A 24610-nucleotide genomic window follows, 5' to 3' on the forward strand; every position below is an offset into this window, starting at 1 on the left:
CGAAAAAGGGAAGGGCGAGAGCATTTTACTTGCTCGAGAAGAGAAAAAAAAAACAATATCTCCCCGTAAGATTTGCCGGATCCGAAACCTTCTGTTATTCCACTCCAATAAAGTCCAAAAGAAAGGAGTACAATATTTTTCTCGCTGTCCATGTATCGATCGATCGGCCCTTTCGGTGATTTTGGCAGTCGGCCAATCCGTTGTTTAATATGGGGACACGTTAAATTTTTCGAAGAGGTCCCTCAGCGTTCGCTAAGATTGAGTTTAGGACGAAAACAAAGACGGATCCGTCGACGAAGACCATATAGCGTTCGAGATTGCGTCCTGTTTATCTATCTCTCGATGAAAATAACTGATAGAGGTCGTTATAACTACTCAGGGTTATTACGGCAGAAGTTTCGAATGGCTATGAAACGTGGAAAGCTAGAAAAGTATCATCGAAGCGTATTTATCATTCCTAAAGAAATAAAATCATTTGTATTTATTAATTGTGTATGACTGAATGTAACGGTATTAACAAGTTATATATCAATAAACAAAGCGCATAAACAGCAAAGTAAAGACTAGTGCTTGTGGGTCCCAGCCAGTGTTTCACCCCACAAGAAAATTTAATATAGATCAAGCTGTAAATAAATGGCCCATTACACAAATGGATTGATAATGCCATCCTCATATAATGACATTATATATATATATATATATATATATATATATATATATATATATATATATATATATATATATATATATATATATATATATATATATATATATATATATATCTGTAGCCTAGAATAACATTGAGTGTCAGAAAAAGTACGACGAAAGAATGGAACTAATATAAAAAGCTTCTAAAAAGGATCAACATTTGGATTGATGCGAGAATCTCTTGGTGTAATTATACTCTGTGACATGATTTTTCTAGCATAAATAAGATTACGTATTTGAATACCTTATTCCATTCCGAAAAACATTATCTATTGATATGGTCACGTTCTTTAGTACGTGTTTTCCCCCTAATCTTGGAATGGTGAGTGACGAACAAGGTGAACATTTTCACCAAGATATAAAACATATAGAGTTATTAAGTAAGAAGGAATGCTATAATGTCAGCAGATTACTGCTGGTTTATAATCATAAGATGAAAAGTTAATATTTACTGTCTTTACTGTGTCAGTTACTGTCTTTATTTATTTATGGTACTCTAATTTATCATGGCTTCAAAATGGTACATTTTACAAAAAAAAAACATTTAAGATTATGTGTTCGTCAGGTACAAGTTGACAAAAAAGCCGTTTTATCTAATGAACTATCTAGAACAAAAATTAGACACACAGTGTTATCCAAGAAAGAATTACAAAGTAGTGATACTATTTTAGATGCTATCTGCTACATATGATTTGTTTATATATAGTTTTCAGCTCTTTCTCATATATCAGGTTGGCTAACATTTTTAGGGTATTACATTCATCAAGCGATTGGATATGGTTTATTGGTTACTCCAACAATTTTGCATATTTTTCTTTACACGGATCATCATTGAGTAATGCCTTCATATACTCGCCTTTAAATGTCCTTGGTTGTCGAGAACGCTCCTTATCTCGGTAGTTAAAATCATCACAATTCAAAATGTTCAAACCAATATTCTCATATTGAAATCGATGGAACATGGTTATCAAAAATTGCACATATCATTCGTTAAACTTTAGTCGTTTTTTTCCTCAAATTGCAGTAACAAAGTAAAACTTCCCATAAAGGTTAATTACTCGAAACTATTTTTGATACTTTCAATGCACTGTAATTATATTGATTCATATTTTAATGAAAGAAAACGCGTTGTTAAAATATTAAGGCTCTCGTTTTAGTTTAAAATATGGATGAGTGGGTATTAAAGAGATTGATGAAACTTCAATTAATGTATAAAAAACAGATTTTAAACGCCGCAGAATAATATAGTCGGGAGTGAGAAGATTAAAGACATATCTGTTGGTTACTGTTTTTCAATGAAACCTTATAATTCGAATAAGTGTCAACAACATCAAATAAACCTAACCGTGTTTATATATATAATTCAACTCCTCCTGAATAACTGAAGCATTTATAATGAATTTTTGTGTGTATTTGAATAACACCCGAGATGGTTTAGATTCGAATTCGAAAAAAAATCGAATACAAAATCATATAACGAGAATATCTCTAACCTATCAGCACTGTTCTTCAGACATTACTCCCTGTAACAGCGGTGACTTAAGAATTGCTTAATAGATTGTTATAGTACCAGTAGAACTTAAATTAAGAATGATTAAGCCACCTTTAGTAACAAAGCCCTTAAAAATCAAGCGAGAAGACGAAGAAAAAGGTGTTGCAACATTTATATACTCGTTATATTATGAGCTGGTACTTCTGCTATATTTCTAATATATAGTCTAGCCAATTAGCTTCAGCAAACCTAATAACACAATAAAATTGTTATTTTCGCTCAAGCGAATAAGCTGCAGGTTGTATAAAGCAACAGATTTCTTGCAGAAATGATTCCGCAAAGCCGGAACGGCTTCGTATCGGCCTTTAACTGCGTTTTCCAATTTCGCATGGCAAATTAGAATACAAAATATCCGTATCTCCGCATGCTATAACATAGTAATGGGATCCCATCGAGAACATACCTTAAAAATCTATATTTTCTCTATTTCTGGATGAAAGAAAATTACATTTTCCGTATCAGATAAATTCGGTTTTGGATTTGGAATTTAAACCGATAAAATACGTTAAGGGGGAAAATGGGAAATTGTATTTTGATACGATCGAAGTTTTGATAACCGTATTGTGAGATACGTGGGAGTCGAGACTTAAGAATAAGCCTAAGTAAAAACAGAGACGCGCCTTCATCGTTATTCTATATAGAATATGTCTTATTTTGACTAATAAGGATTATGTGGTTTAATATAATTATGTAGTAGCAGTTGTAATAATTTACAATTTTTATTGTAGTTTAAGATTTACTAATTCTATGCTATAAACTATTACCAAAGTCCATCTTAAAGAATAATTAAAAAGCTCAATGCAATATTACTGTCACCTACTACTCTTAGTAATTATAATAAATAGTAGTGATAGCCCTGTGGTCCAAATTCGGCTACAATTTATGAAGTTAATCATTTTTCTCTCATAAAAGAAAGAAAGAATGTACTAATTTTTAATAAAAAAGGACCTTTTTCTACATTACACTAACAAATGTCTGTATATTAAAATATACACAAGCTATCTCAAGAACTATCACTCACTAATATTTTTTAAATGGCATTTATTTAAATCTAATTTTCGTTTAGTTTTAATAATCAACAAATTATTAATAAGTTTAAATTACTACATCACTGAACATTATAACAAAAGTATCTTGAGTAAGATTATTTTTAGAACTGTAACAACTTCAGAACATCAAATATAAGTATATTTGCTTTCTATTTACATACATTGCATAAAAGTTTATGTCTATCTAGGCAAATTATGTAGATATTTTAATTTTATCTACAAATTTTCATTATTTCTCTTATGTATTAATAGAATTGTTATCTTTTATAAATTTTCACGTGAAATATATATTGGAAAATAACAAATTGAATAAAGAAATATGTCTATTCGATCACAGTATTATTCCGTTATACACATTTTAAAATAAGATTGCATCGTTCTTTGCTTATTTATTCCAACATGTAGTCTTTGAAATAAAACAGTAGCTGTCATATTTTACCTCCCAGTATTCTCAGTAACTCTAATTATAATTTTGAGTTATCAGTTTCAGTAATATTCTCAAATGATACCATTCCCTCATCTTTAATTCGTCTACTATGGTGTTCGTTAATCTACTGCTTTCTACTTTGCCTTGTGTCCCACATAGGGACTAAAAATTCAACACTACCTGCTTTAAGCAGAAATTGAAATCAAAAATCTTAGTATCTAGGATCTATGGGTTTGGATGAATCTGACAGTGAAATATTAAGCAAAAACGAAAATACAAGTGTAGAAAGCAATCCTAGCATTCAGTTACAAGATATGAGTATTGCTAAGGAAGCATAAACGCAGCAGAAGAGATATCTGCCAGAGGATACGGAGATGCAACAAGGATAAATAGGACGACAAGTAAAATATAAGGGAAGATCTCAAAATTGAATCAGTAAAAGACTATATGGAAAAGGAGGCAATTTAGAAGGAAGAGATATGGAGGACACAAAACGGGTAAAAAAATTATGGGGAACATAGACGTAGAAGAGAAAAATGAGAGATAAATTCCATAAGGAGAAATTCCAGGAGGAGAAACCATGACCGAAGCAAGAAGATTGAGTTAGGATAGAAAAAGATAACAGGCAAAATTGGTACATGGAGACCACACAAACCACACCACATACTGGTTATAATTTTCTATTAATGAGAAGGTAAAGTGGTTGGAAAATAGTGGCATAGACGCCACATTAAATAAAGCGAACCAAGGGGTTCTCATTCATTCACGCCAAATTAATATTCACAATTCACCACTCACGTGTATATTCAAGATATTCAAGTAAGATTGATCCACATGATCGAACATACAGTATTTCAATATATCGTAACTGTAGGAATGATTAAAATACACGTAGCCACCATACAGTTACTTGTGTTTCAAGTAAAATAAGTAAGTACTCAAGAAATCTGAGAGTCTGGCGATTATTTTATGAATTACACAAAGTAATTGAACTTGGCCCTTAAACTTGGATATAATTGACAGACAAAAAGATATTCATGATCCTGCGAGGTGGATACGCGGGTTATGGCTTGTTTATTAACTGCATTGAACCAGAGTTCCGAGTATGTTAGGTCGATTCTTCGAGGTAAACTATTGATGCCAGTGACAGTTTGTGTGGGGAAACAAAATTTACTATTCTCCTCTCAACTATTCTGCAAGTGTTAAAAATCAAGCTTCATGCGTTTTTTCTTTATTACTATGTATATACAGAAGTTTACAACGGCGCCGCGCATAATAGAACAATCACACACACACACACACATACACATCCGGTCTGTAACTAAAATAATAGAAACGACAACTTCTACAGGAGATACAAATACGATTCATAAATCAAAACGTCCAAACAAAGCTTCGTCCGATCGTTGCGGAACAGACAAACATATTCCGGACAAACAACATCTACTTGTGTCGTGATTAAGGTCCCGAAAGTTTGTCGCATTTAAATAATAGCCTTGTTATATATATACGCGCTCTATTCTTCGGACAAATCGTAGAAACTCTAATAACTCTAATTATATCGAGGCAGGTCTACTTATAATCGAGTGGAGATATTAGTTGGTCTAATTTATTCAAACTCGCAGAACAAAAGTACAGGCATTCGTTTCCCTCGGCCTGGTCGGGATTAAATGGGGATGATCAAGGCTCAACATTATCAAATATCACAATACGGTATTGTCTTGTATTATTAAATGTTAAAAATATTGATATGAACGAAATAATATATATAAATATGTATATATATATATATATATATATATATATATATATATATATATATATATATATATATATTAGGCTCTGGTCAACGCGCTACCGGCTAAAACTATTATACAGTATATCAGGTACTTATTAAGCATTTTAATACGAACGGGTGATTTAAAATCAAAATCTGGTAACACCGTACTCATTTTGTAGTCGGAGGACGAAGAAGCTCGAAAATATTACAAGGGTTGAACCACAGAAATTTTTGAAAATTGTGGAAAGTTCATGTAGCTATGGTTAAATATGAAGAAGTGCAGGAAATATTATGTTAAATTCCCTAATCTTTATGCTTTCGACACAAATGTGGAAAATCCTCGACGTTTTAGCTCTTTTATATATTTGGGAATGTTATTCAATGCATCATATCTCGGAAATCAAAAGAGATATTTCAAAATGCAAGGTGGATTTTTATATATATGCTAAAAGATGAGAAGTTTTTAGTATTATTGGCACCTTTTTCAAGTGAATAGATACTCAACTGGATGAAATTTCGATGTCACGAAAATGACTGTTAGTTCGACAAATATTTATTCACAAATAAATAACTTATTGTCTACTCTATAAAACAAAAATTTGAAGGCAAAAAGTAGATATAACAATATGTTACTAAACTTAATGTGTAAAATAAGTTTAAAAAAACATACGCTTTGCATATACAAATGAATGGGCTTTTGACTTTATAAGTAAGTAAAAATGATTAATAATATATAATATAACAACAAACTTGGAATAATATACAACAAAGAAACCAAAGAATATAAATATTAGTTAGTTTTATACCAGATATAAAAAAGCCAGTAATGCTAGAGATATCATCCTTCACAAAGCAAAAACAAAAATTTCGGTATTCAGATGATTGGATTCTACCTCCCCATTCCTTGTAATATAGCAACGTTGCATAGTAACGTGAAAATTGCTAAAGATAACCGAGTACTGACAGTGCACCACCGAAAACAGTCACTACTCATTAAGAGAGCGTCACTATTATTTGCTTGTAACTTGCGACAAATTACATCAGGAAATATCTATTTATATACCACCAACCATATATTTTAATTATTTATTTACAAAATGGATAAACATTTAAATGGTTAAATAGTGAAATAACTGTTCAGATTATTTTGTGACTAGTATATTAAAAGAGTTTACTAAAAGAAACGAATAAATTATTCCAGTATCCTTGTTACTTTGCTGATTCAAGCCTTATAATTGATATTTCCTTTTACAAGCAACATACATTATACTATCAGTTGGAATGCTATCCCGATTTTATTTTCAATCACTTCACAACCGCCGAGGCTATACATCGAACAAAACTAATCCTATAAATGCGCAATATCCTAACAAAATCGATCTATTGCCGTACACCCAGTTTGATTGATAAATGTTATAACCTCCCGACGAACCCTCCGCTTCTAAGGCTGATACGGTAAACCTTACCAGCATCATTGCTGTCCGCTCTACGCTATTACATAACTTTTATTTGATGTAGTTCGGTAGCTAAGTAATCGCTTAGTGTAGAAAAACGGACTATTTCCTACCGCAATTTTAAAGAGGCTACACGGACGTTGGGTAATAAATCGAAAACTAAATAGATGTTTCTCGTTTTGATTGTATTTTTTGGTAATCCTGTCAATGAGAAAGTAATATTTATAGCGAATATTACAGTAGATGATTGTACAGATAAAATTTATAAAATTTGAGGATAATCATGATCTAAAAGAAATCTAACTGATACGACACTTTGAAGAAGTGAAGTTATTCAAGAAAATGTATGTACAATCAATATTAAACACCAAATAATAGAAACAGAGATCATATAGAAACCTACATGGTTCATATGTATTATAAAAGATAGTTGTGTCATATATTAGGTGCTTGCATATTCTGATAATTTTCTCGCTGTAAAAATGGGCTGGTTATGATAGAATATTCGATTGAAGCTGCAGCAGTGCAGTAATATCCTTCACAGCTCTTTTTGAGTCGCATATTCTCATCTCTTTGCATTGTTATGTAGGACATACGTAAACCGACAATTGAATTCGGTTTCAGCCTCTGATGATACACTATACCTTGCTGATTTCACCATATGCACAGAAAAACTCTATGGTCATGATTGTTACGTTTCAGTGTCGTTTTGGATAACTTTCTTAAACTAACACTTTTTATTGTGGGTCACAATATACCATCAATTAACAAAACCAATAACTAGTACAACAAAAATAAAGAATTCATCCTAATCTTCAACAAAATTACGATAAATATACCAAGAGTATTAATTGGTTGACTCTTATTGACCATTAATTTTCTCATAAGTCTTACTTCAAGACTGTTAAAAATTCCTGCGCAAGTCTGAATTAAAAATCGAATTTTAGTCATCTATTTTTCTTAATTTCCTATTAAATAAATTATGTTAAACCAAAGGTAGAAGCTTCTTCATAATTAGCCAAAAAAAATCCTCAAGAGAAAACTTTAAGTAAAAAAAGAAGAAACATACCAAGAAAGCAAGGTGATTACAATAAATATTACAATAAATTACAATAAATATACCAAAAGTATTAATTGGTTGACTCTTATTGACCATTAATTTTCTCATAAGTCTTACTTCAAGACTGTTAAAAATTCCTGCGCAAGTCTAAATTAAAAATCGAATTTTAATAATCTATTTTTCTTAATTTCCTATTAAATAAATTATGTTAAACCAAAGATAGAAGCTTCTTCATAATTAGCCAAAAAAAATCCTCAAGAGAAAACTTTAAGTAAAAAAAGAAGAAACATACCAAGAAAGCAAGGTGATTACAATAAATATTACAATAAATTACAATAAATATACCAAAAGTATTAATTGGTTGACTCTTATTGACCATTAATTTTCTCATAAGTCTTACTTCAAGACTGTTAAAAATTCCTGCGCAAGTCTAAATTAAAAATCGAATTTTAGTCATCTATTTTTCTTAATTTCCTATTAAATAAATTATGTTAAACCAAAGATAGAAGCTTCTTCATAATTAGCCAAAAAATTCCTCAAGAGAAAACTTTAAGTAAAAAAAGAAGAAACATACCAAGAAAGCAAGGTGATTACAATAAATATTACAATAAATTACAATAAATATACCAAAAGTATTAATTGGTTGACTCTTATTGACCATTAATTTTCTCATAAGTCTTACTTCAAGACTGTTAAAAATTCCTGCGCAAGTCTAAATTAAAAATCGAATTTTAGTCATCTATTTTTCTTAATTTCCTATTAAATAAATTATGTTAAACCAAAGATAGAAGCTTCTTCATAATTAGCCAAAAAAATTCCTCAAGAGAAAACTTTAAGTAAAAAAAGAAGAAACATACCAAGAAAGCAAGGTGATTACAATAAATATTACAATAAATTACAATAAATATACCAAAAGTATTAATTGGTTGACTCTTATTGACCATTAATTTTCTCATAAGTCTTACTTCAAGACTGTTAAAAATTCCTGCGCAAGTCTAAATTAAAAATCGAATTTTAGTCATCTATTTTTCTTAATTTCCTATTAAATAAATTATGTTAAACCAAAGATAGAAGCTTCTTCATAATTAGCCAAAAAATTCCTCAAGAGAAAACTTTAAGTAAAAAAAGAAGAAACATACCAAGAAAGCAAGGTGATTACAATAAATATTACAATAAATTACAATAAATATACCAAAAGTATTAATTGGTTGACTCTTATTGACCATTAATTTTCTCATAAGTCTTACTTCAAGACTGTTAAAAATTCCTGCGCAAGTCTAAATTAAAAATCGAATTTTAGTCATCTATTTTTCTTAATTTCCTATTAAATAAATTATGTTAAACCAAAGATAGAAGCTTCTTCATAATTAGCCAAAAAAATTCCTCAAGAGAAAACTTTAAGTAAAAAAAGAAGAAAAATACCAAGAAAGCAAGGTGATTACAATAAATATTACAATAAATTACAATAAATATACCAAAAGTATTAATTGGTTGACTCTTATTGACCATTAATTTTCTCATAAGTCTTACTTCAAGAGTGTTAAAAATTCCTGCGCAAGTCTAAATTAAAAATCGAATTTTAATCATCTATTTTTCTTAATTTCCTATTAATAAATTATGTTAAACCAAAGATAGAAGCTTTTACATAATTAGCCAAAAAAAATTCCTCAAGAGAAAACTTTAAGTAAAAAAAGAAGAAAAATACCAAGAAAGCAAGGTGATTACAATAAATATTACAATAAATTACAATAAATATACCAAAAGTATTAATTGGTTGACTCTTATTGACCATTAATTTTCTCATAAGTCTTACTTCAAGAGTGTTAAAAATTCCTGCGCAAGTCTAAATTAAAAATCGAATTTTAATCATCTATTTTTCTTAATTTCCTATTAATAAATTATGTTAAACCAAAGATAGAAGCTTTTACATAATTAGCCAAAAAAAATTCCTCAAGAGAAAACTTTAAGTAAAAAAAGAAGAAAAATACCAAGAAAGCAAGGTGATTACAATAAATATTACAATAAATTACAATAAATATACCAAAAGTATTAATTGGTTGACTCTTATTGACCATTAATTTTCTCATAAGTTTTACTTCAAGACTGTTAAAAATTCCTGCGCAAGTCTAAATTAAAAATCGAATTTTAGTCATCTATTTTTCTTAATTTCCTATTAAATAAATTATGTTAAACCAAAGATAGAAGCTTCTTCATAATTAGCCAAAAAATTCCTCAAGAGAAAACTTTAAGTAAAAAAAGAAGAAACATACCAAGAAAGCAAGGTGATTACAATAAATATTACAATAAATTACAATAAATATACCAAAAGTATTAATTGGTTGACTCTTATTGACCATTAATTTTCTCATAAGTCTTACTTCAAGACTGTTAAAAATTCCTGCGCAAGTCTAAATTAAAAATCGAATTTTAGTCATCTATTTTTCTTAATTTCCTATTAAATAAATTATGTTAAACCAAAGATAGAAGCTTCTTCATAATTAGCCAAAAAAATTCCTTAAGAGAAAACTTTAAGTAAAAAAAGAAGAAAAATACCAAGAAAGCAAGGTGATTAATTAACGACTATACAACGAAACTACATCAGAACGAAATCAATCGTGGCCGGAAGGAAAATGTGCCACATTTCTCTTAGAAACAGCAGCTGTATTAATTACGAATGAGAGCTATACTCCTCACGTATCCCTAAAAGTAACCAATATCGATTGTTTCGCCACCCTTCTTATAAATGAGTAAAATATATTTTATAAAGGATATGTTCTAAGGGTAGTATATTGGAAATTGGAAACTTTATGATATATTTTGGTTTTTTTCTATTGACGTGTTTTATCGGTCATGGTATGACTCTTCTCTAAACATCTATTGTATTTCTACAATTTCTTGAAGCTTCTTTATATTTTTGTCTCAGTGGTCACCCGTCATTTGAATCCCATTAGCTTAAATTTTTCCTACTCTTAAAAAAATCACAAAAAGATTATTCCCAACTATTTTATCTTAAGAAAATATATTGTCACATAGACCCAAATTGGCTAATTTTAATAAGAACTCTTTTCGGTTAGAAAACACGATAGAGAAATAGATTAAGAATGGAAATACCATTAGCAACTCTATATTAGAAGGTATAAATAATATATTGTTAACATATCGATGTGTAAGCAATACTATATTAATTTTAATTCATAAGACGTTGAACACTTACCTCTTTATTCTCCAGTGCTTCGTAGACTTTCATTAAATGATATGAATAACAAAAGTCAGAGCTAGGTGACCAGAAAATCTAGGTAGGTAAAACTTCGTAATATAAACTCCTACTATTCAAGCACAATAATAGAATTTTAGTTCATAATCTAAAAACATTCGATTTCAATGACATCTCATATGTGTTAGTTCGAAAGAAAATTCTTCAAGAAATAAAATCATTCTTATATGTAAGAGGGTATTCTAGATCACAGTTGATCATGTCGAATCATGATCACAGAATCATTATTGAAGAAAGAAAAAAGACGGGGCAACCAAAACTATTTCTGCATCATGACAATATAAGCTCTCAGCATCGGCTGAAACCATCACCTATTTTATTAACCAAAATGTTGAATTGATACAGTCCTGATTTAGTACCAATAGACTTTTATTCCTGAACATCAACGTTTTTCGGCTCCTAAAGAAATATCAGTGGAAAAAGTCTTAAGAAGTGTTCAAGTGCATACAAGAGTGTATTGATAATCACTTTCGTTAATAAATTACTGTCTTTTCAGTATTAGACTCAAAATATAAGTAGCAACCCACAATATAATGTTATATACTTACAAAAATAAATTACAAAATGTTAACAGCGAAGTATATTGCATATTATTGCCTATATTTAGCGTTATTCTTTAGTTTTCCATTGCTATTTTACACCAAGTACGATTTCCATTGAAAATATAAGTCGTAATCGATCATTTCCATTTGCAGCGTGATAAAAATGGTCGGCATCAATGGAGGACATGAGAACAAATCGATTATACGGAGGTTTTGCATTCGAATTGACGGGCTTGACTCGCATAGAATACTCAATCGGAAAAATGCATCAGAGAACGGGATCGTTGTAAAAGTTTAATCGAAAACAACAACCGTTGTGGTTTCCGTCGGGGACACTTTAACTTTTTATCTTCATTCGCAACAATTATCTAATGCAGTTGGTCAATTTTTACCGTATTTCTAATAGCGTAGTACTAGTATTAGGCGCAGGAACTGATTCTTATCATCTTTTCGATTGCCTCTGACAAATATATTTCACTTATTTCACATATTTTGTACTCCGATTAAAAATCCACCTTGCATTTTGAAATATCTCTTTTGATTTCCGAGAAATAATGCATTGGACAATATTCCCAAATATACAAAAGAACCAAAACGTTGCGGGTTTTCCACATTTGTGCCGAAAGTATAAGGATTAAGGAATTTAACATAATATTACCCGCACTTCTTCATATTTAACCATAGCTACACGGACTTTCCACAATTTTCAAAAATAGGGCCTTTTAACCAGAGCCTAATATATATATATATATATATATATATATATATATATATATATATATATATATATATATATATATATATATATATATATATATATATGTATATATGTATATATAATGTTCTAGGCAGGAGTGTAAAATCCGACAAGGAAAATGATCCCAGTCACGCCAGGAACCAGGCTGGGTAAGACCGGATGTCTGCTGGGATGATTTCTAAAGTTGGTCACTCGCCAGTTGGTAGGCTTAATGCTGAGGACCGTGGTTCGGAGGTCCAAATAAACCTAGCAGCATTTTGGAACACTAATTTTCAAGGTTGTTAATGTCTTAGGGTAAAAAATTTAAAATTGTGAATGGCAAATAGTAATTTTTTTATTGACTTTTTGGTTTGGATCTAGCTCTCTGGATTTTGTTGAAAATATTTCCGTTAAAAATTAACTGTTCCAAGTAATTATCTCCGTCCTTTGCTCTCCCAAAATTTATACAGGAAAGGATTTATACATCTTCGTCTGACATCACGAATTGAAAAAAAAATAGTCGAACAGTGCATATGACTGAAAAGAGTAATTAGTGTTTTCGACGAGTTGATGATTCGGAGCAGTGTTTGAAGATGATCAAGTGTAATAAACTCGAGTTTTTGAGTTGATATGTCACATGGATGAAACATGGCTCCATCATTTCGCTCCGAAGTCCATCGACAGTCATCCGAGTGGACTGCATACGATGAACCCACTCCAAAGCGTTTGAAAATGCAACAGTCGGCACACTATTACATAGAGTTATTGAACCGTTTGAATGACGAAATCGCTGAAAAACGGCGGGATTTGAAGAAAAAGGAAGTGCTGCTTCACCAAAACAATGAACCGTGTCACAAGCCAGTGAAAACGATGGCAAAAATCCACGAATTGAGCTTCAATTACTTCCTCATCCACCGTGTTCTCCAGATATGGCCGCCAGCCACTATTTCCTGTTCTCAGGTCTCAAAAGAATGCTCTGAATGCAAAAGAATATATACATATCTTTATGTATTAATTTACTTATTTTATAGTTACCCAAAACGTTTGTGTGAAATAGCCGTTTTAAACACTTAATTTTTACGAACATTATCCTTAATTTTATATTACAAATTTTTTTAAATGTCCTTTAGCTCCAGCTATATTCGATCCTAAAATATTTGTGTATATATTTTGTGTCATTGCTGTGACAGACATACCTGATTGCTTGATTTGGGGGTATTTTGTTTGAAATATATTTATTTGTAGAGCAGATAACATAAAAAAATTTGAGCCTAAACATATTTAGATATAAGCTTCAATGGTGTCAAATGCCACACCTCCAGGTACCCCATCTTCCTCAAGAAAGCAGCAATATTTTCGCTATGCCGATTCATATGTATATTTATTTTCTTTATATATCACTATTCTTTTTATATCAACCCAATAAATCGTTACAGGTAGTACGTTTTTTGTATTCATTTTAATACGATAATGAAATCCTTAATACAATTTAGCAGAAATGTAGCACGTCATAGGTGTTTTTATCAATCTATGAAATACCAATATTACCAACTGTAATAAAAACGACTAACCGCATTGAGACCTTCTGTATCATAAGTTGAAGCAAAAGCCGAGGTCATATTTATACGCTTAGTATGTTCCTGCTTACTACGTTGCATTTTTGAAATTAATATATGTTTCGAAGACCGTCAGTAAAATATGTCACGTACTAGAGGTAGAGAAGACATTTCCACGGGCCGTATGATTTCCAGTCATGTGCGGAATTTTTATGTGAGGGAAATCCTCTCGAAGACACGTCGAATTTCACGGTAGATGCATGGATAAATAAAACATTTTAAAATATACCTGCGCAAGTCGAGGATGCTTACGCCGGAATGGATTCCTCTAATAATGTTCGATAGACGGATGGAAAATATATTTCCTTCGAATCGATGAAAATTCGCCGAGGAAAACCAGATAAGGACGCGAGTTGATTTGCGCGTTATTCCGAGAATATTTTTACACATTTCTATTCGATGTCCTATATATAAAAGTCGAAAATATCCAAAACTAATTCTGATTCATTACAAATAACAGGTCTATTGAAAAGTGCCCGGCCTACCATAGTAAAACACATTTTTTCGGCAAAATTATTTTTTTTAACCAACATAATACCCTTCAAGGGTGATACACTGATTATAGCGACCCTCCAACTTTTTGATACCATTTTTGTAGTACGACTTGTCCTTTGCCTCAAAATAGGCCTCAGTTTCGGCGATCACCTCTTCTTTTGACGAAAATTTCTTCCAAGCGAGCATTTTTTTGAGATCTGAGTACAGGAAATAGTCGCTGGCGGCCAGATCTGGAGAACAGGGTGGGTGAGGAAGCAAGCTCAATTCATGGATTTTTGACACCGTTTTCACTGACCTGTGATACGGTGCATTGTCTTAGTGAAGCAGCACTTTCATTTTCTTTAAATGTGGCCGTTTTTCAGCGATTTCGTCCTTCAAACGGTCGAATAACGCTATGTAATAGTCGCTTTTGATGGTTTTTCCTTCTTAAAGGTAGTCAACGAAAATTATTCCATGCGCATCCCAAAATACAGACGCCATAAACTTGCCAGTCGACTGTTGCGTTTTCTCACGTTTTGGAGCAGTTTCATCGTGTGCAGTCCACCCGGGTGACTGTCGATTGGACTTCGGAGTGAAATGATGGAGCCATGTTTCATCCGTTGTACACATCGGTGCAAATAGATCATCTTCAAACACTGCTCCGAATCATTAACTCGTCGTTGTTTTGGTTCAAAAGTGAGTCCGCGCGGCACCCACTTTGCACAGGGCTATCTCATACCCAAATATTCGTGAATGATATGATGTACATGTTTAGCTGATATTTTTAGAGTGTCTGCTATTTCATTCTATTTCAATGTACGGTCATTCAGAATCATTTTGTAGATTTTTTAAATGTTTTCTTCCGTAAGAACCTCCTATACCAATCCTTGATGGTGGATTTTCCTGGAGCAGTATCTGGGAACTTGGCATCAAGCCAAATTTTTGCTTCAACTGTATTTTTCCCTTCAAAAAGCAATATTTTATCAACACGCGAAAGTCCTTTTTATCAATTTTTTCACAATAACAAAAGTAGCTTTATTCAAAAGGCTATAATTCACAAACTAATGATCCGACAGCTGCCAAATTTATACACGCATCTTTTGACGGTTAAGGATAACTAAAAATTCATTTTAAACTCGCCGCTTCCTTCCTTCTCATTTAAATAATTAGCGTTATTCTAGTTAAAAAGAGTCGAATGAAGTGTGATGCGTCCGAACATGTAACAAAATCGGTCTATAAAATAGATTTGTGTTGGTACTGATTCACACCATTGTCACATGTTTACAATATTATTAAAAACATTAATTATAGTACTCAGAGATTATAATCTATCATTATCTTTTTTGGATCTTCGTTTGATTAATTTCTGACTGAACTGTTTATTGTAATTTGTGATAGTTACGATAAAAATGCCAAATATATTAAATAGCCATAGCTAATAAATGATTGCATCACTAATCAGTTACTTCGAAAAGAAACGAGATAATGGACGCCCTCTTTTGTCATTAAAATGCTTTTAATTGTTAAGTATTGTTGCTATTAAATGAGAAGTTACTGCGGTTTTATTGGAAATAAGCTTTAGGGTGTAACAGCTGTTCTTAATACTAATATAAGTCTTGAGAGCGGGCAAATACAAATAATGCTTAATACAATATTATTTTAGACAATCTCTTACTGTGGTAGTAATCATACAATACTCAGGCATATGTAGCATTTTAAGGCGTGTAATTAATCCCTTCATACATCGCTAGGAAACAGAAATAATACATCAATTTTAAAAGAATACCATTTCTAAAAGCATATAATAACCTTAAACAAGAATTATTATTGTAACTTATGCATCTAGACAAAATGTGCATATTTTAAAATGAAACATAACAAAGGACAAGAAAATTTTATAGAAAATGTTAAAAATTAAAATAAGATAGTATTTATTACTTATTATGTTTTTCAATAATTCATTACAGATCATACATATCGTATCGTTCATAGTGGAAACAGACTTTTCCTGAAGCTGAGTTATTGATTTATCACTCCTGAAATATAAATTATAAGTTTGTCTTCTACTTAATTTAGTGTTTTGAGAAACAAGTTTGAAAAGATATGTACTGTAGAAAGAAACATTGTCTACAATAACACCTCCACTTTGGATAAACTCCATAAGACAGATAGGAAAAGATATTGATAGATGGTGGAATGGTTAACAAGTGTTTGATAGGTTAAATACTAACAGTTTGGTAGTTACTCTGATACTGAGATGGACTGAATGAAACTTTTTTATTGTGGGTTTATGGTCCAATGCTGATAATTATTAACAGAGAGTGGTAGCAGAAATTAAGATATAATAATAAGATAGCAGATATAAAGAACAGAAAACTACAGATGGGTATACAATTTATATAAGATCATTGTAGAAAATCATATTGTAGGGTATGAAATATTTATCTGCATAGATATTTGAGTAAATCTGTAGGATATGCATGAGCGTTATTTTATTATTTATGAGGAGATGATTAATATTAACTGTTTTCCGGCTATACCAAATAAATTATATTATCTAAATATAGGAAAATCTAAATAGGCAGTAACAGAAAAACTCAGCAGAAATGTATTTACAGTTGAGATTTTTCTATCATACAGTGACGTTGACCTCGCAATTTTTGACAGTTTGAAAATAATATTTCAGTTTTGACCTATATTTCGTTGTAAACCAGAATTGGATCTGTGTCGCTCTGTGTTTATTTTTAATACATATTAATATTTTAAATCACAGCTGTTTAGAATCATTTATAATAAAACTACTCTTTCTTCAATATATTATATGCAGCGTTAACTAGCATGTCATTTAATTCTCCAATTTGCACTATCGAAACTATTAAGGACCTCCCTAAAATTTAAAGTAGCATTACGTAACTTTTCTCGTGGTCACCGCTATTGACCAAAGGGGACGCGGAAGACAAGTCAACGCACTTAAGATACTTCAATTGTTCGACTAAATGCCATTGGGTTTGTGTAATGGGGATTTAAACCCCTTCCCAACTCCAGAATAAGTAAACTGGTTTACCCTTTGGCATTATTATCTCTGGAACTAATGCTCCGGCTAAGTGTAACTCCTTGGAAAATTATTTTAAACTAAAATCCTTTTCAAAACCCCAAACTAGAACTGTATAAGAACACCGAACTTGATGGTATCTGTTCAGATTCATATAACTGTGATTTTATACATATATAAAATGAAAAAAACACTATTAGTGTCACATAGTACTAGTAGGTGTCTTACGTTTATTGGGTATCCTTTTTTCTCCATGTCCACATTTCTTACATATTTTCTGATGAGCCCTTAAGTTTCGGCTGGGATTTCTCTCTCTGTCCTCTTTCTCTGTGTTTTCTTTTCTAAAGTATTTATAGTATACATACTCTATGTACTCCTCCTCTAACTCAATATTGAGTTCTTTTCTTATTTCTTTATTTAGAAGACCATCTCTGTTATACTTCTGACTCTTTTCAAGCATTTGACTTCCGTTTCTTATATCTGATCTCTTTTTGACGATACCCACATTATGATAGTGTTCTTTTGTAATTGGTTTGTATACTTCGATTTTTCTACTTGAAATATTGTTTGCAGTTTGTTTATTGTTGAACCATTAAGTGAACTAATTAATATCTCCTATCTTCCATGACTATTTCTATACCCATATACTTACAATCTATTGAAAGCTTTTTTGTACATAACTTATCAATATGTTTAACGTATTGCCTGACGCAATTGATAAACACGTTTTGGAATCAGGCAATATTTTCTTCTCATTTTAGTTCAAACACGTAAACGAATGAGTCTGTCAAGGTCTTCGGGTTGCCAGACGTATGCAAAATTCCTGAAAGCAATAGTGATAAGAGGTTATAACGCTAACCTATAAACTATTGTGGCTCTATAATCAATTGTTGTTTTTAGATGTACTATAATGTTAAAATAAATTATATTTGATAATTTTTTTTGTTCAATTATATTATTAAGATTAGAATTTTGTTGTATGTCAAAGCCAAACTGAACTAAAACTCAGAGTTGATGGGGCAACATTGTGACGTTTTGACATCACAAATTTAGATGACGTATGTACAATGTAACTTTGCGTAGAATATAAGTGCATTTTCTATATAGATTATTCTACTTATTAACGTCATCAATTTATTTATAGATTGCTTCCGGCTCTTCCACTATCGTGACCGCTATGTTTTCATTCATTATCATTCCCTTAATATTATATTGCGTTTGTTTAAGAATTTCTGCAAGTGTTCTCGATTATATTATATTATTTATAAAAGCTCCTACTAATATTTTCATATTTTGAATATTTTTTGTTTTCAATATGTTGTCCTGTTTTGCCTATAGGAATTTTTTCAATTATTTCTTCCATTAATATTTTAAACAGGTTTGGGCTTAACCACCCACCTTGTCTTATTCCCACTTGGATTTTGAAGGTTAATATTTCATGTTGTTTGTACTGAAGGCATTGGTATTTATTCTGTATTTTGTGGAGTGATTTTTACATTTTTACTATGTATATTTCTATGTTCTAAAATAATTCAGAGTAGTCCTACTTTGTCAAATAATTTTTACATATTAATGGAAGCTATATATGTCTCTTTTTTATTAGGTTGGGCTTATTCACTATTTATCTTGCACCAGATATACGGTTTTGTATATTTCACTTTTGGAAATAGCTCCGCGAATTTGGCAGCGACTGGTAAACTGAATACTTGTTTCTAGTCAATAAGGAGACAGGGCTAGATTTTAAATATGTCTTTAACATTTTTAAATATAACTCTCTGTCTTTATCTGCCTTCATTTAATCACATATTTCTATTGGAGGAATCAAATTGACAGTAGAAAACACATTCGATTGCATATAAAACGACAAAAACTGTTTTCCCCGAAATTAACTCCGTTTCTTTCGTAATTCCACTCAACAATTTCATCTTAACATAATTCTAATTCGGTTTAATCCTCGCCAGTTGGCCGGAGTACCCATTACTCAACCAAGAAGGCACACAGAAGCGTACCGTACTTAAGACGCTTGTAATATCGCGGAATTTAACCGAACAGCAACCTACCTCTCACCCCCTGCCTATTTGGCAATAAGGAAGCGGTTTGCCCGACTTGAAATACGACTAGTGGCGCCGATATTAAACTAAGTTTAAGATCTTGTAATGAATTTCATCCCGGACCTATTTATAAACTGGAATTTATGGATAGGGAGGTGGCCAAAGAAACGTCACTTCTGATACAGTTGCTGTTGCGGGCTAAACCGACTGCTTTTAGACGTATTATGTATGTTGCCCCAACCCCGAATGTGTTTATCAGTAATTACATTAGTTTATTAATGTAATTTAATATACAATAGGGGGAGAGGACGACAAAACGGGGTGATACATGTTTACGTTTAAATTTAAACACATAATATCAATTGCATAAAAGGGAATGGTCACTGAACCATATAGGATGCGGTATATATGAACGGATTATCAAGAAAAATTGCCAATAGAGAGGCAGTACAATCCATAAACTGCGATAGCAGTTGGGCGAACACCGAACTGACCGTGTTCGATGTCACGCCGCTTTAGTTGCTTTCCATTACATAAATTCCGAGCTTATAAAGAGATTCGCGTTAAAATTTACCACAAAATCTTCAGTGATCCTCCACACCAAAACATAAGAAGCTCATGGATAAATTACGATATTGGGGTCAATTGTTTTATATAGTTAGTAAGCACTAACGTATGGTTTATGTGGTAATACATATTTTTCAATACTTTAAACTTTATTCATACGCAATGTAATGGTTCAACATAGATTATTTAACAATTTTTGTGCCACTAGGGTTATACATTTTATTCTGAAAAGTACACAGTACACAGTGGCTGTTTTTTCTGGTAAAATTGTTGTAATTTCCTACCAAGTGGTCCCATTTTGTTGCTTTAAGGTCTGGAATACTCCAGTTACCGGAGTCTTGTTTCAATGTGCCTAGTTTATTCCCTTCTCTTTGTCAATTAATTGTTTGTTTTGTAATTTTAATTAAAACAGCTCAATGTAATATATACTTCATGAATAATTTCATATATATATATATATATATATATATATATATATATATATATATATATATATATATATATATATATATATATATAAATTAAAACAAAGATAATTCATTTGACATTTTAACGATATATTGGGAATAATATATTTCGCCTCACATATATTAAAACAAATTAGGGCGAGATTTCAAAGACAGATAGCTATGTGGCGGGTTGTTATCTGTAGGGTTTCGGGTTATACATAAACCGATAAATTTCTCTTTATATATAGGTCTACGTTTAAATTCATGACGATGCCATAATACCTAAACGATTTGTAGTTACTTATGCACGTTAATGTTGAAATTTGCGGGCTCTTATGTGAAAAAAATTAATGCAGACTTGGCATTCGTTAGTTTTAATTCATGTAGGTGGAGGCTGTAGTATATAATTCATATAATTTGGTTATTTCGTTCAGAAATTGGTTATTATTCTGTTTATTTTCAAGCTTAAATATGATTCTAACAATAAGTTAAGCAACGAAGCCTTAAATCTACATCTAAAACTTATATGAAATATAAAAGATAATATAAAGGCCAAGCGATAACATATCTTTTCCCGTGTTGCTTTATCGTGTGCCATATCTCATATGTTGTTTCATGTTTCATAAGCGAAATTATTAACACTAGTGACTGTATACAAAAATCGTGAATAAAACAAACAACATAAGTAAACAAAACGATTGTGGTCAGACAACATAAAACTAATGCGAGCAGAGTGACAGCAGAACGAAATACTCACTCAAGTAATATAGCTCCAACAAAAACTCTACAGCTCGTGCTCTATAAACATATCTCTCATGGAAGATATGCGATTGAAAAACCCCCTCTAATTAAGCCACACTTAAGCTGCGAAAGAACTGGTGCAATTACCATAAACCATAACATAACACCATCACAGCCTATTTACACAGTTTCCTACAGATAGTTAGGTTTATATATGGAGATCCTGACTACCTCCTACAGTAAAGCACGTGGGAGATTCCGTGACGATTTGGTCTACAGTATCATGTTATACAGCTGCACCTCTCATTCATATCACTGGCCCTAATTACTCTAACTGATTATCATGACATCTGTAATGATAAAGTTCTTAATAAGACTAAGTACTTTTTCTAAATATATCATCAAAATATCATCCAACATCTTTCTTCACCAGCACAATCAGCATATATCAATATAATAAGTTAATAAGATGAACATCTGTGCTTAACTTAATTAGTTACCAGACGTTCTGCTACAATAATGAGACAATGTATTCTTGGAAGCTATTCGGACACTACTCCGTGGAGAAATAAAGTTAATATTGGTATATGTAAAGTGTTCATGTTATTTTGTCTACCCCATGTAAAAATATCCCATTCTTTAGGTATAATAATATTGAAAATTGAATGCTGATATGGCTTAATATCCTCTGTTATTCCCTATTTATTATTTCAAGCATCGTTAGCCAGTTTAACCAATTCTCTGTCGAGATCCTAAAACCCCAACTCCTGATATAACAAGAATTCGCGTAAACAGTTTTTTTGTATCGACTATTTTGTTAAAGATATGGCTAATTATTTGTAATATTAATTTGTGTCAAATTGATCGGAAAAACGTGGGAATTTTAGAAATTAATCGTCAGTCCGGAAGATTGAACGGCAAAACCCCCGAGGGAACGAGCCCTATTTCGATTAGCATCTCAAATATATGCGGAGAGAGAAAAAAACCCGTGATAGATGACCCTTATTATCTCTTTCACATTAAACCATCGAGAGACACCCGTAAGACATTTATCAACTTGCCGATGTCGAGAGTTCAAACACAGAACTCCGATATGATAAATCATTAAGCTACAATCGTTAGGATCGCGGCGCGGGTACCGGGGAGAGGTAGGAGGTGGAGGAGGACCGCGCCCTCCTATTCCGACCCCATTGTTCGAGGGGTGATTATTGGCGATGTTGAGCTTGTTTGTGTAAGCGGCAAGGTAAACGGGCACAATTTATTTAAGCCCGCGAAGGTCCATCGAGTATTACGGACTTAATTGTTCGTGAACCGTGCTATTCCTGCATGGAATGCAGGAAAAGTTGTCCGGGCATTGTTACGTTTTGAATTTATGACGGGCGACCTGAACGGTGCCGGTAATATAGACGCTGTTCAACTTGCAGCGTTCGTTTTAACCTGCCGTTTGTTTCCGATGCCGACTCTCCCGATGCTGATCAATAAAATCTGGTCTTTAAATACACACATTTTAATATTATCAATATAATGTCAATAATACTTACATCTATAGTGCCATTTCATAATTTACACAAGCTCTATGATTACCAATGTTTAATTAATATTTTTTATAATTTCTTATTCTGCGAGTTCTATTTCTTATAGAATTTTTGATGATTTAGATTTTTCATAAGTTCTCAATCTTTGATTATCTCTTCTTATAGAATATTAATTAATTATCAACCATTATACAACTCTATGTGTATATACCTTCTATACCTTACATACAGTAGTAATTGATATTTTGATTAGAATATTAATGTAAAAGTTTTTCATAATTTCTTAATATATGATTGGCATTTCTTATAAAATTTTTATTCCTATATGCTCAATATGCGCTATGGTAGTGCAAAGCACTATACATTTTAATATAGCCTTTGTTGCACTTATTTATTTTAACCGTTTTGGTAAATTTGTTATAAAATCTAATGTGATTCACTCTTTGAATATTGTCCAAAAAATTAGAACTTAGATAAAAAAATATAATCTGTAAAATATTATTTACGAACCATTATCATTACATGTGTAATACCGTTTTACACATTCAACTATTTGAAAATATCGATTGTACATTAGATACAGATACAGGTACATTAATTGTCAATTGGATTAGAATATTGACATAAATATATTTCATAACTTCTCAATATGTGATTGCCACTTTTTATTGAATTTTGAATATTATGCTTACTATAAGTGGTACTGGGATTTTTAAGCTATTTTTAATTAAACTTTTCGACTAAACTCGATTATTATTAGCATTTCCTTTATTATTATTATACGCTTAATGATATATTTAATGTCATATTGTAGGATTTGACTAATGGGGCTCTCACTTTAAACTAAGATGAGACCAATGTTTGGGTGCATATCACATCCAAGTATGGACCAACGGTCATGTCAAAATTCTAAAAATTAAAAGTATTTTAAAGATATGTCTGCAAGCCATTGATTTCAAACAAATTCCTACTATTGATATATCGACTTTTAGAAAAATTGTTTTGATATTTTAAGCTCATTTCGAAGTCAGCTTTTCGTTACTGGGGAGCCAAATTAATCAGTTTTTTGGGTTATATTTAGCTGATAATTTGAGTGAGTAGTTGTATATAATTGTATCATTTATATCTGTATACCCGTGCTCTGTATTCCCTACGTGTCGTACTTACCAATATAGTTCGTAGTGACCACTAATTTTGATAGTGCGGATATAGAACTTGTTTGGTTATCTGTAACTAAAAATGGTCGGTATAATTTCCACATCTAATGACTGTAACTTACTTAGCATTGCCTAAATATATTGCAAAAGCCCCAATGCTTGGAAAATTCATTAATTTCTTAACGTATATTGGCAAAAGTTGTAGGTTTATAAATTATTTTAATAATCCAGAAAGATAATAAAATGTTATACAATGGCCGCGATTTATTTATGTTTGCCTTAGGCTGCGTTATTAGTTTCCATGTAAAAACATAAATCTAGCTCGTGTATTTCAAAAGCCTTTGACGAAAACCCCAAGTATTTTCGTGGCAGAGCAATATTTCACG

The 24610-nt window shown here is 31.5% G+C and overlaps 1 protein-coding gene across 3 annotated transcripts in view; it reads right to left on the reverse strand.

Annotated features, from left to right (window-relative positions):
• LOC143204685 (uncharacterized) overlaps positions 1-24610 on the reverse strand; it is a 333208-nt gene that overhangs the window by 43593 nt on the left and 265005 nt on the right. Inside the window, exon 1 of one of the 3 annotated variants that reach the window (XM_076417402.1) lies at positions 24235-24299. The exons of the other annotated variants lie outside the window; for them this stretch is intronic. The gene's annotated coding sequence lies outside the window, so the exon portion shown is untranslated. Of the gene's footprint in view, positions 1-24234; positions 24300-24610 lie in introns of those variants that run through there. 3 annotated transcript variants of the gene reach the window in all.

This window comes from Rhynchophorus ferrugineus, unplaced genomic scaffold (genome assembly GCF_030347505.1).
Source record: "Rhynchophorus ferrugineus isolate W39M unplaced genomic scaffold, kcgeb_rfMv2 rfM11, whole genome shotgun sequence".
Classification (NCBI taxonomy): domain Eukaryota; kingdom Metazoa; phylum Arthropoda; class Insecta; order Coleoptera; family Curculionidae; genus Rhynchophorus; species Rhynchophorus ferrugineus.